Genomic DNA, 12,112 nt, shown 5'->3' on the forward strand with positions numbered 1-12,112 from the left:
GAAAATGAAAAAATAGATTTTTTTCACACCCCAAATTTTTCATTTTCACAAGGGTAATAGAATTAAATGCCCCCAAAATGTTTAACTCCATTTCTTCTGAGTATAAAAATACCCCATATGTGTATGTAAAGTGCTCTCTGGGTGCACAACAGGGCGCATAAGAGAAGTAGCGCCATTGGGCTTTTGGAATTCAAGTCAGGGGGCCATGTGCATTTACAAAGCCCCCATGGTGTCAGAACAGTGGACCCCCCTCCCCCCACATGTGACCCAATTTTGGAAATTACACCCCTCACGGAATGTAATAAGGGGTGCAGTGAGCATTTACACCCCACTGGCATTTGACAGATTTTTTAAACAGTGGGCTATGCAAATGAAAAATTAAATTGGTGTGAATGCTCACTGTACCCCTTGTTACATTCCTTGATGGGTGTAATTTCCAAAGTGGGGTCACATGTGGGTGTTTTTTTTTGTTAGCGTTTATGTCAAAATCTCTGGTACGATCAGCCACCCCTGTGCAAATCCCGAATGTAGGCCTCAAATGTACATGGTGCTCTCTCACTCCTGAGCCATGTTGTCCACCCTCAATTTAAGCATACATAGGGGGTATTTCCGTACTCAGGAGAAATTGTGTTACTTATTTTGGGGGTCTTTTTCTCCTTTCACCTCTTGGGAAATTAAAAATGACGGAAAAACCCAGCATATTTTTTTTTTTTTTTTAAACAAACATGATGGTGTAGCCCCATTTTTTTTTTTTTTTCAGAAGTGGTAAAAGGAAAAACATATGAACCAAAATTGGTAACACAATTTCTTCCGAGTACGGAAATACCCCATATATGGCCCTAAACTGTTGCCTTGAAATACTACAGGGCTCCGGAGTGAGAGAGCGCCATGCACATTTGAGGCCTAAATTAGTGATTTACATAAGGGTGGCTGAGGCTGCGGACATTCCACCGACGACGGAGCGCTGGCAGAACATGTCGGCGCTATGAGTGCTCAGAAGTGCGCTCTCTCATAGATGGCAATGCACTTCTGTGTGGATTCCACAGAAAGAATAGACATGTCTATGCTTACTGCAGACTCTGGAATTGGTATTTCTGCCGCAGAAACATCTGCAGCGGATATTCTGCCATGTGTACAAGAAAGCATCGGGGGTGCTGGGTTTGTTTGTTTGTTTGAAGTTTGTTTGAGCCGCCATCAAATTGACAAAGTCCTCACTGAAAAAAAAATGTAAAGTCCATTTCAGTGAGGACTGTGGGGTCAATTTGGATTTCTGGGCAGCAAACAAACCTAGAAATCAGTGGCTCATATAGGTTACCCTGCCTGGACTGGGGTCCAGGTGGGGTCACCTATATGGAGGGACAGGGGGAATTGTATAGGGGACAGGGTCACTAGTATGGGGGACCTCTACTGTTGTTGCCCTGCAGCGCCACCTTCTGGGGGGCTCATCATCACTGGGTGATGATGGGGGAGGAGAAAGAAATGTGGGGTCTTTCTCCTCTCCCTCATTGGTGGTCACGGTGTTGGAGGCAAGCGCATAGCGTATGCCCCCTCCACCGAAAAGGCTTTGGGGTATTTATATTTCATAGGGGGGTGTAAGTGTGTAATTGTAGTGTTTTCAATTAATTTCAGTGTGTAGTGCAGTGATTTTTACGTTTACTGTAGACATATTTTTGCGGTGCAGGTTTTTTTTTTGCACTTTTTGTGGAGCGTATGCGGACCGTGCCACCAGTGACTGTTCTGCGCTGTGTGGCAGGACCCTAATCCATGTTCAGACTGCGCTGATTGCTGATCAGTGAATTATTAATGATCCGCACTTATTTTTTGCTTTTTTTATTTTTTATTTTAGGTGTTTGTGGTCCGTGCTACCACCGTCTGTTCTGCACTGTGTGGCCGGACTGCAAACTCCCCCCCCCCCCCAAAAAAAAAAAATACATTAAATAAAGAAATGCCTGTACCCCAAAAAAGTGCTGATCAGTAATAATTCACTGATCAGCAATCAGCGCAGTCTGCACATGGGGTATGGTCCGGCCGCACAGCACAGAATAGTCGCTGGTGGAACGGACCACAAACGCCCCCCAAAAAAGTGCAAAAAAAAACCCTGCACCCATAAAAAACTAGGGGCAGCAGACCAGTGGTCGTCAAGGTGTGGCCCTCCAGATTTAGCAAAACTACAACTCCCAGCATGCCCAGACAGGCATTGGCTGTCTGGACATGCTGGGAGTTGTAGTTTTCCAACATATGGATGGCCAAAGTTTAGAGACCACTACACAGTGGTCTCCAAACTGTGGTCCCCCAGATGTTGCAAACTACAACTCCCAGCATGCCCAGACTGTCTGGGCATGCTGGGAGTTGCAGTTTTGCAAATTGTAAGGGGGAAGCACTCACCCGCCACATCATCGCCGCCGAACCACCAGAACCACCCGCTGCCGGACCTCCGGACATCCGCCGCTTCCGCTGCCGGATCTCCGGACACCCGTCACTTATGCCGCACACCTCCTAATCCCGCCACGCACCTGCCGATTCTGCCGCACATGCACACCCGATCGCTGATCAGGATAATCAAATGGGAATCAATATGGCGAAATGCGCAAAGGTATCGCATCATCCGCCGTATATAAATGGCGTTCTGCAGGAAGGGGTTAATGTAATTGTGAAGGATGATGTCATTGTAATTATACAATATGAGCTGGTTTTAAATGACAAATTACTGCAAAACTCTTCTTGTAATTCCAATGTCTCTGCATATGTAGGAAGACATGGATGGGAGCTATAATTTCAGCAGGATGGAAAGGACTTTTTCTTTACTCTAAACTGTAGAAGGGAATGTGTAACCATGGATGTGGGATATAGGATTACCTTTTTATATATGTGAAAAATCTTTTATTTTTCATGTAGGGGATGATGGGAGTTGTAATTTTTGAATTCCAGTTGTCACCGCTTGCAAAAAAAAGTGAAAAAAAAAAGTTAATAAAGGTCATTTAACCCCTTCCCTAATAAAAGTTTGAATCCCCCCCCCCTTTTTCCATAAAAAAAACAAAACAGTGCAACTAAAAATAAACATATGTGGTATCGCCGCATGCGGAAATGTCCGAATTAAACCGCATGGTCAATGGCGTACGTGCTAAAAAATTCAAAAGTCACACATAGCGTATTTTTGGTCACTTTTTATATAATGAAAAAATGAATAAAAAGCGATCAAAAAGTCAGATCAATACAAAAATGACACAGATAAAAACGTCAGATTACGGCTCAAAAAATTAGCCCTCATACTGGCCCGTACGCAGAAAAAGAAAAAAGTTATAGGGGTCAGAAGATGAGACTTTTTAACGTATACATTTTCCTGCATGTAGTTATAATTTTTTTCAGAAGTACGACAAAATCAAACCTAGGGTAGGGTATAATTTTAGCCGTATGGACCTACAGAATAAAGATAAGGTGTCATTTTTACCGAAAAATGCACTGTGTAGAAACGGAAGCCCCCAAAACTTACAAAATGGCATTTTTTCTTCAATTTTGTCGCACAATTAATTTTTTTTCCGATTCGCCATGATTTTTTTGTTAAATGACTAATGTCACTGCAAAGTAGAATTGGTGGCGCAAAAAATAAGCCATTATATGGAATTTTCTGTGCAAAATTTAAAGCGTTATGATTTTTAGAAGGTGATGAGGAAAAAATGAAAATGCAAAAACGAAAAAACCCTGCCTCCTTAAAGCGCAACTGTCATGAAATTTTAGTGTAATAACCTGCACACAGCCTTTGTACTGTGTGCAGGTGTTGTGTACAGCAATTATTTTACCTCATATTTGCAGGCTTTCGTAATGCTAAAAAAATGCTTTTAATCAAAGCCACTGATGGTCGGATAGGCGTGGTGCGAGGTACGCGATGCCCCGCCGCCGCCACGGCCACCCACACACCCACTATGTATCTCAGTGCTGGGACCGCTGTGTGATTGACACACAGGTCCCAACACATGCGCCCTTCAACTAATGTAATGTGGGCGCTGCTGCGTGTCATCCAGCAAGCTCCTCCAGCGATCGCTCACTCCTGCACTCTCTGCACCTAGCCCTGCGCAGGCGCACTGAGGAGGACAATGGCGACGGGAGCAAGCGCTTTCTGGATGACATGCAGCAGCGCGCACGTTAAATTAGTTGAAGGGTGCATGCGCTGGGACCTGTGTGTCAATCGCACAGTGGTCCCAGCACTGAGATACAAAGGGTGAGAGGGTGTGTGGGTGGGCGTGGCGATGGGACATCGCGTACCTCGCACCACGCCTATCTGACCGTCAGTGCCTTTGATTAAAAGCACTTTTTAGCGGCACGAAAGCCTGCATATATAAGGTAAAATAATTGCTGTACACAACACCTGCACATAGTACAAAGGCTGTGTGCAGGTTATTACACAGGTTATTAAGTGGCTGTGGTTTCATTATTCAATAAAAAGGGAGTACTTAGGTGGAAAACGTTTTCTTTTTTTTAAATGAACTGGTGCCAGAAAGTTAAACAGATTTGTAAATTACTTCTATTAAAAAATCTTTATCCTTCCATTACTTATTAGCAGCTATATGCTACAGAGGAAATTCTTAACTTTTTTAATTTCTTTTTTATCTTGTCCACAGTGCTCTCTGCTGACACCTCTGTCTGTGTCAGGAACTGTCCAGAGTAGCTTAGGTTTGCTATGAGGATTTTCTCCTGTTCTGGACAGTTCCTGATACGGGCATCAGGTGTCAGCAGAGAGCACTGTGGACAAGACAAAAAATAAATTAAAAAAGAAAAGAATTCCCTCTGCAGCATACAGCTGATAAAAAGTACTGGAAGGATAAAGACGTTTTAATGGAAGTAATTTACAATTCTAAAATGTTTTCCACCGGAGTACCCCTTTAGGGTCTATTCACACGTACAGTATTCTGCGCAGATTTGATGCACAGGACTTCAAGCTGTGTTCAGTTTACGTTGACATCTGCAGCAGAAAATCCTGCGCATCCAATCTGCGTATCAAATCTCTGCAGAATACTGTACGTGTGAATAGACCCTTAAGGTCTTTCCCTCCTATTTCCTGTTCTTCATTCATCTTTCATGCAGTGCGAGCGAAAAAAATTAATAATATGTATACAGATATGATTTATATATATATATATATATATATATATATATATATATATATATATATATATATATACATAGAGAGAGAGAGAGAGAGAGAGAGAGAGAGAGGGAAAGAGACATATAGACATATGGATATATATATATATATATATATATATATATATATATATATATATATTTATAATCTAATGTAAAAGTTAACATCCACATTTACATGAGTGAAAAATATAAATAATATATATATATATAAAGTCCATATAAAGCAGCACATCAAGTAAATATGCAGGTGGGTGCAGGCACAATGGAACCTCGGTGCTCTGGTTCTTCTTGATAGGAAAAGGATAACGGCAGCACCAGCACACCAAAATTAGTGAATCAAATCTGTGTTAATTTATTCCATGGATAAGAAGACAACGTTTCGGTGATCTCTCACTTGAAAACGGCGGTAAGAGGTCGCCGAAACGTTGTCTTCTTATCCACGGAATAAATTAACACAGATTTGATTTACTAAGTTTGGTGTGCTGCCGTTATCCTTTTCCCATATATATATATATATATATATATATATATATATATATATATATATACACACACATATATGATATATATATATATATATTATATAAGTCCAAACAAGAAGCGGCACTCCGGAGTCATCTGCAGACAGCTGTTTTGGGGTGTTTGCCCCTCGTCAGTACAGAGCAGGGTTATCTGGCTTGGCTAGAGTGATATATATATATATATATATATATATATATATATATAGATACAAGAAAAAGGGGAACCGGGCCGGCACTGCAAAGCAGGGACTTTAAGTCCTGGTTGGGTGCTACGGTTCAGCGGGTTCAAACTCCAAAACCCTCCTTCAACAAAGTGCAGACAAGAAGCGGCACTCCGGAATACAAAAACATAAGTGACTTTATTCACCCATTGAGCATGTGCGACGTTTCAACCTCACCATGAGGTCTTTCTCAAGCAGTAAATTAGTGTTACATAACTTCCTTATATATGATAATACATGGTGACATTACAGGTTCATTAACATCAATCAAATAAAAAATACATAGGAAATACAAACCTCCATAAGCATCAGTGTCTCAATATACAGCCTATACAGACATACAATCCATATACATGTGATACCTCAGTGCCGATCTTCATATTACCTTATTTAAAGACAAAAATGTCATTTATAAACAAAGCGTCTCGACATATAAGTGGGTGGTCCCTCACCTCCGGGACCTTCTGATTCATTGCTTCACTATCATGTCCTGTATTTGTAAACAAAGGCCGTGCGCAAGTCCGTAAGCGCGCCGCTCTCCTAGCGCGCGCACCCCGCACTGCCCATTCAAGCCGTCCGGACCTCTGCATGAAGCCAGTGCATGCACACACGCTGTGATGCAGATGACTCCATATTGGATACGGGCAAGGTAAACCATCAGTGGGTATGCGTAAACTTCATGTCAGATTGCTCCGCAGCCATCTAACTCAAGGGAGAATAGCCCACATCAGGTTTAACTATGTCCAGCAATACAATTTGAGTTGGGGATGTCAGGTCATGGACGTAATCTCATCATCTGTGCCCATATTCACCTGTTAAAAATGCATAAGGCAATCAAGGAGGTTAAAATATCTGGACAAAGGGAAACCTCATATACAACACCAGAATGGTCCATAATTTGGTATGGTGCAAATATTCCGACCGACAGGGCCATACACTAGGAGAGAACTGTGTCCAAAGAGAAATAAAACATTCCTTCCACACATCACATTAACCCTATTAGACCCACAGTGCCCTTCAGGTCATTCGTGTATGCTAGATTGTCACACACCAGAATGCCGGGTGTAATTGTCAGTACCCGATATAAAATCGCATACAGCCTGATCCTGTGTGTATTTCAATACGTGACCGTGTGGTTATCCGGGGATTATTTCCAGAGTCCACACAGTCACCACTACTGAGTGCACAGGGCCCCTTAATGGCCTCACCACACACCCACAATCCAACTATATTATATACACTACATTTGTAATAATATGGGGTCCAGGTCATGTCCAGTCTCCTATATTCCCCAGTCAGTTTATATTGCACCAACCTCATCTGGAGGTCAAGAGGACACCCCATAATGTCCAATATTCACACCCTCCAATTGCACAGACAAATACAAGCATGTATAATGGGCACTCGGCCAGTTATTGAGATCCAGACCAGATCAGGCACAACTCAACATAATAATATTAATTGTAGTACTTTCTTCCAGTCCGGACGGTTAAAGGGTTTCAAATTTTCACTTTCCACACGATATGATGAGTAAAGCTGCGATTTCAGATTACATATTATGCCAAGTGAACCCAGTGAACCCAATGTGCCCAATGTGCACTAGAAAATAGAAAATGGAAAAAGTTAAAATCAGATAATAACAACATAAGATGAAACCATACACTAAGTAGCTAATGTGGACCACTAGCCTCATGGAAACCCCAGGAGTCTCTCCATCCCCAACGTATCATGACAGTAGAGGTTTCAGAAAAAAATCTTTATTAAGTCCCCCAGGGTATAGAGAGCCCAGCCTATCGATCCACATAATTTCCCTCTTTTTAAGAATCTTAGTTCTGTCACCTCCCTTGCGCATCCTAGGAACATGGTCAATAACCATGAACCTAAGCTGTTCAATGGAATGATTCATCTCTCTGAAGTATCTTGGTACAGGTAATTCAATCTTGCCAGTGCAAATAGAGGATTTATGGTTACTTAGTCTAAAACGGCATTCTGTAGTGGTCTCTCCCACATATATATAGGGACAGGGACAGATTAAAACGTAAATTACAAACTGCAATCTACATGTCAAGTGATGATGAAATTTAAATCTCGTGTTCAAAATGGGATGAATAAAGGTGTCACCCATAATCATATATTTGCAGTTGTTGCATTGCATACATGGAAAACTGCCTGGTTTAAGTTGTGTGGAGAGGTTAATCTTATCAGTGAGGACATCCGTCCTCACAATCTTATCCTTGAAATTAGGGGATCTCCTATATGCCAACAAAGGGGTGACTCAAAATCGTGTATGTTATTAGAGTTAATTAGAGATAATACTCCAATGTTTGCGGATAATCTGTCCAATTTTATTACTCAATGGGGTAAATGTAGACACAAATGGTATTCGTTTTTGTGATGATTGTGCTTTTTTAGATATCAATGTAGTGTCACGTTCTAAATGTTGTACCCTATCTATATGATGCTAGATCAAGACCTTTGGGTAACCCCTATGTACAAATTTCTCCACCATCTCATCCAATCTCACATTATTTTTTTGCGGATCATCAACGATCCTTTTTACTCTAAGGAGCTGGCTATATGGGAGAGATTTGGCCATACTTCTGGGGTGGGAACTGTCAAACATCAAAAGATTGTTCCTATCAGTGGGCTTCACAAATAAGTCAGTTTTCAAACCCTTATTTTCTACATAGACCCATGTATCAAGGAACTGAATGCCAGTCTCAGAACACACTATAGTAAACTTGATGTCTTCATCAATGGCATTCAGCTCCTGGAAAAACTCATACAGTTGGGATTCGGTCCCCGTCCAAATAACGAAGATATTGTCTATATACCGATACCACCTTAAGATATGCTCAAAATGGTGGGATGGGTATATAGACGATTCCTCGAAATCTGCCATCACGATGTTCGCGTAGGTAGGTGCCATGTTTGAACCCATGGCAGTTCTTCTCAATTGAATGTAGTAATCATCCTCAAAAAGAAAATAATTACAGGTAAGAATGATCTCCACTAGCCCAACTATAAACTCTTTACATTCTGGTGTCTGTGGATTATCTCTTAACACCTTTTGGATACTCTGCACACCTCTATCATGAAGGACACCAATAGTGCCCCCTCTGGGAATTGGATGTCCTTCAACTTAGACAGGAAATCGGATGTGTCCCTGATATAGGACCTTGTGTTAACCGCATATTGGCATAGAAACTTATCTACATAGATGGCTAAGGGACTAAGAATGGAGTCTCGCCCGGATACTATGGGTCTTCCGGGGTTTTTTATCAGACTCTTATGGATTTTGCGCAACATGTATATCATAGGTGTTCTAGGGTTCTTAGGTAACAAAAATTCATATAGATCTGTATCTATTATGTCATTTGCCAATGCGTTATCCACAAGGACCTTCAATCTCTGCTCAATCATTGCTCTAGGGTCACTTCTCACGCATTTATATACCTCAGTGTCCCTGATCTGTCGGTAAACTTCCTCTAAATACAATTCCTTATCCATGATGACAACTGCCCCGCCTTTGTCAGTGGGTTTAATAGTAATGTTGTCATCACGGATAATGTTTTGCAATGCTCTATGTTCAACCTTAGTCAAATTACCCCTAGAATAAGAATGTATATCAGATTTGTGTTCTTTTAAATAGTTAATATCCCTCTCAACCAGTGCTGCAAAGGTATTGATTGCCTCTGAATTCAGAGGTGTTATAAACTCACTTTTATTATATAAGCTCATGTCCCTTAAGCGTAATTCGCTGACATGTTCATCAACATTTTTAGTGACCTGTCCAGCACTGGGAGAGAACCAAACTTTCAGTTTAATACTTCTAATAAAGGAAAAAACATCTGCTTGTAATTGCAACCAATCTACTTTAGGTGTGGGGAAAAATGACAGGCCACGATTTAACAGTTTACATTCATCATCTGAAAAAACACGTGAGGAAATATTTACCATTAAGGTTTGTGAATTGTGTTGTACATATATTTGTTGGTCGTTCTACGACCTCTCCGGATTTGTCTCCTCCGCCTGTTGGGGGTTTCGGTCACTTGTTTGCCTGAAAAAGTCTTAGAATCCTTGTTATAAACTCGATTCTTAGGTTGCTGTGGCTTTGGTAATCCCTTCTTCTTATCCTGATTCTCAGAATTTTGCCAGTTATAAACATGTCCAGTCTTATAATCCTCAGTGTGTCTGTGTAATTTTTGACGTTTATTCTCTTCCTGGTCATCCCTGAATTTCTTAAGTATGCCTGTTATGCGTTCACGATAAATGCTATATTCATTAGGTTCCATGGATGCCAATAATGCTTTTTCATCCTCATTAACCTTTTGTTGTATGACCTCAATTTCTTTCTGAAGATACTCAATATTCAGTAGGATATCGGGTACTGACAATTACACCCGGCATTTGTGTGTGACAATATAGCATACACGAATGACCTGAAGGGCACTGTGGGTCTAATAGGGTTAATGTGGTGTGTGGAAGGAATGTTTTATTTCTCTTTGGACACAGTTCTGTCCTAGTGTATGGCCCTGTTGGTTGGAATATTTGCACCATACCAAATTATGGACCATTCTGGTGTTGTATATGAGGTTTCCCTTTGTCCAGATATTTTAACCTCCTTGATTGCCTTATGCATTTTTTACAGGTGAATATGGGCACGGATGATGAGATTACGTCCATGACCTGACATCCCCAACTCAAATTGTATTGCTGGACATAGTTAAACCTGATGTGGGCTATTCTCCCTTGAGTTAGATGGCTGCGGAGCGATCTGACATGAAGTTTACGCATATCCACTGATGGTTTACCTTGCCCGCATCCAATATGGAGTCCTCTGCAGTTCCCAGCATGTGCGCATGCACTGGCTTCATGCAGAGGTCCGGACGGCTTGAATGGGCAGTCCGGACTTGCGCATGGCCTTTGTTTACAAACACAGGACATGATGGTGAAGCAATGAATCAGAAGGTCACGGAGGTGAGGGACCACCCACTTATATGACGAGACGCTTTGTTTATAAATGACATTTTTGTCTTTAAATAAGGTAATATGAAGATCGGCACTGAGGTATCACATGTATATGGATTGTATGTCTGTATAGGCTGTATATTGAGACACTGATGCTTATGGAGGTTTGTATTTCCTATGTATTTTTTATTTGATTGATGTTAATGAACCTGTAATGTCACCATGTATTATCATATATAAGGAAGTTATGTAACACTAATTTACTGCTTGAGAAAGACCTCATGGTGAGGTTGAAACGTCGCACATGCTCAATGGGTGAATAAAGTCACTTATGTTTTTGTATTCCGGAGTGCCACTTCTTGTCTGGACTTTGTTGAAGGAGGGTTTTGGAGTTTGAACCCGCTGAACCGTAGCACCCAACCAGGACTTAAAGTTCCTGCTTCGCAGTGCCGGCCCGCTTCCCTTTTTCTTGTATCTATATATAAATATATATCACTCTAGCCAAGCCAGATAACCCTGCTCTGTACTGACGAGGGGCAAACACCCCGAAACAGCTGTCTGCAGATGGGTCCTCTTTCCTTCTGGAGAGAGATCTTGCTTGGCATAAATCCCAATCAGTTCTGAGACTTCTTAACTGGAGCTTGAGCTGTTTGCAGGACACACTACCTGTGAAGGTGGTGTGATGAGCTGATTTGCATATTATATATATATATATATATATATACATATAGAGAGAGAGACATATATATATATATATATATATATATATATATACATGTACGACAAATACATATATATATATATATATATATATATATATGTATTTGACATATATAGCTATCCATATAGCTATCTCTCTATATGTATATATATATATATATATATATATATATATAGATAGATAGATAGATAGATATATAAATCATATATCTGTATATATATTTATTTTTTCGCTCATGTAAATGTAGATGTAAACTTTCACATTAGATCATATATGTATATATATATGTGTGTGTATTTGTCATATATATATATATATATATTTATATATTATTATAATTTTTTTTCCGCTCACACAGCAGACAAATGAATGAAGAACAGGAAATAGGAGGGACAGACCTTAATTAAATAATGAAACCACAGCCAATTAAGGTCAAACCACTTCACCTACTGTTACGCCGAGCGCTCCGGGTCCCCGCTCCTCCCCGGAGCACTCACAGCGTTCTCCTATTCGCAGCGCCCCGGTCAGACCTGCCG

The 12,112-nt window shown here is 40.8% G+C and overlaps 1 protein-coding gene and 1 long non-coding RNA gene across 4 annotated transcripts in view; one reads left to right on the forward strand and one right to left on the reverse strand.

The window, feature by feature from the left end:
* LOC130354564 (uncharacterized) overlaps positions 1–6,422 on the reverse strand; it is a 111,260-nt gene extending 104,838 nt beyond the window's left edge. The window contains exon 1 of the long non-coding RNA XR_008888446.1: positions 6,337–6,422. This is a non-coding gene — a long non-coding RNA (uncharacterized LOC130354564). The remainder of the gene's footprint in view (positions 1–6,336) is intronic.
* The window catches only part of OTOP1 (otopetrin 1), a 159,950-nt gene that overhangs the window by 126,543 nt on the left and 21,295 nt on the right, over positions 1–12,112 (forward strand). The window lies entirely within an intron of this gene.

This window comes from Hyla sarda, chromosome 1 (genome assembly GCF_029499605.1).
Source record: "Hyla sarda isolate aHylSar1 chromosome 1, aHylSar1.hap1, whole genome shotgun sequence".
Classification (NCBI taxonomy): Eukaryota; Metazoa; Chordata; class Amphibia; order Anura; family Hylidae; genus Hyla; species Hyla sarda.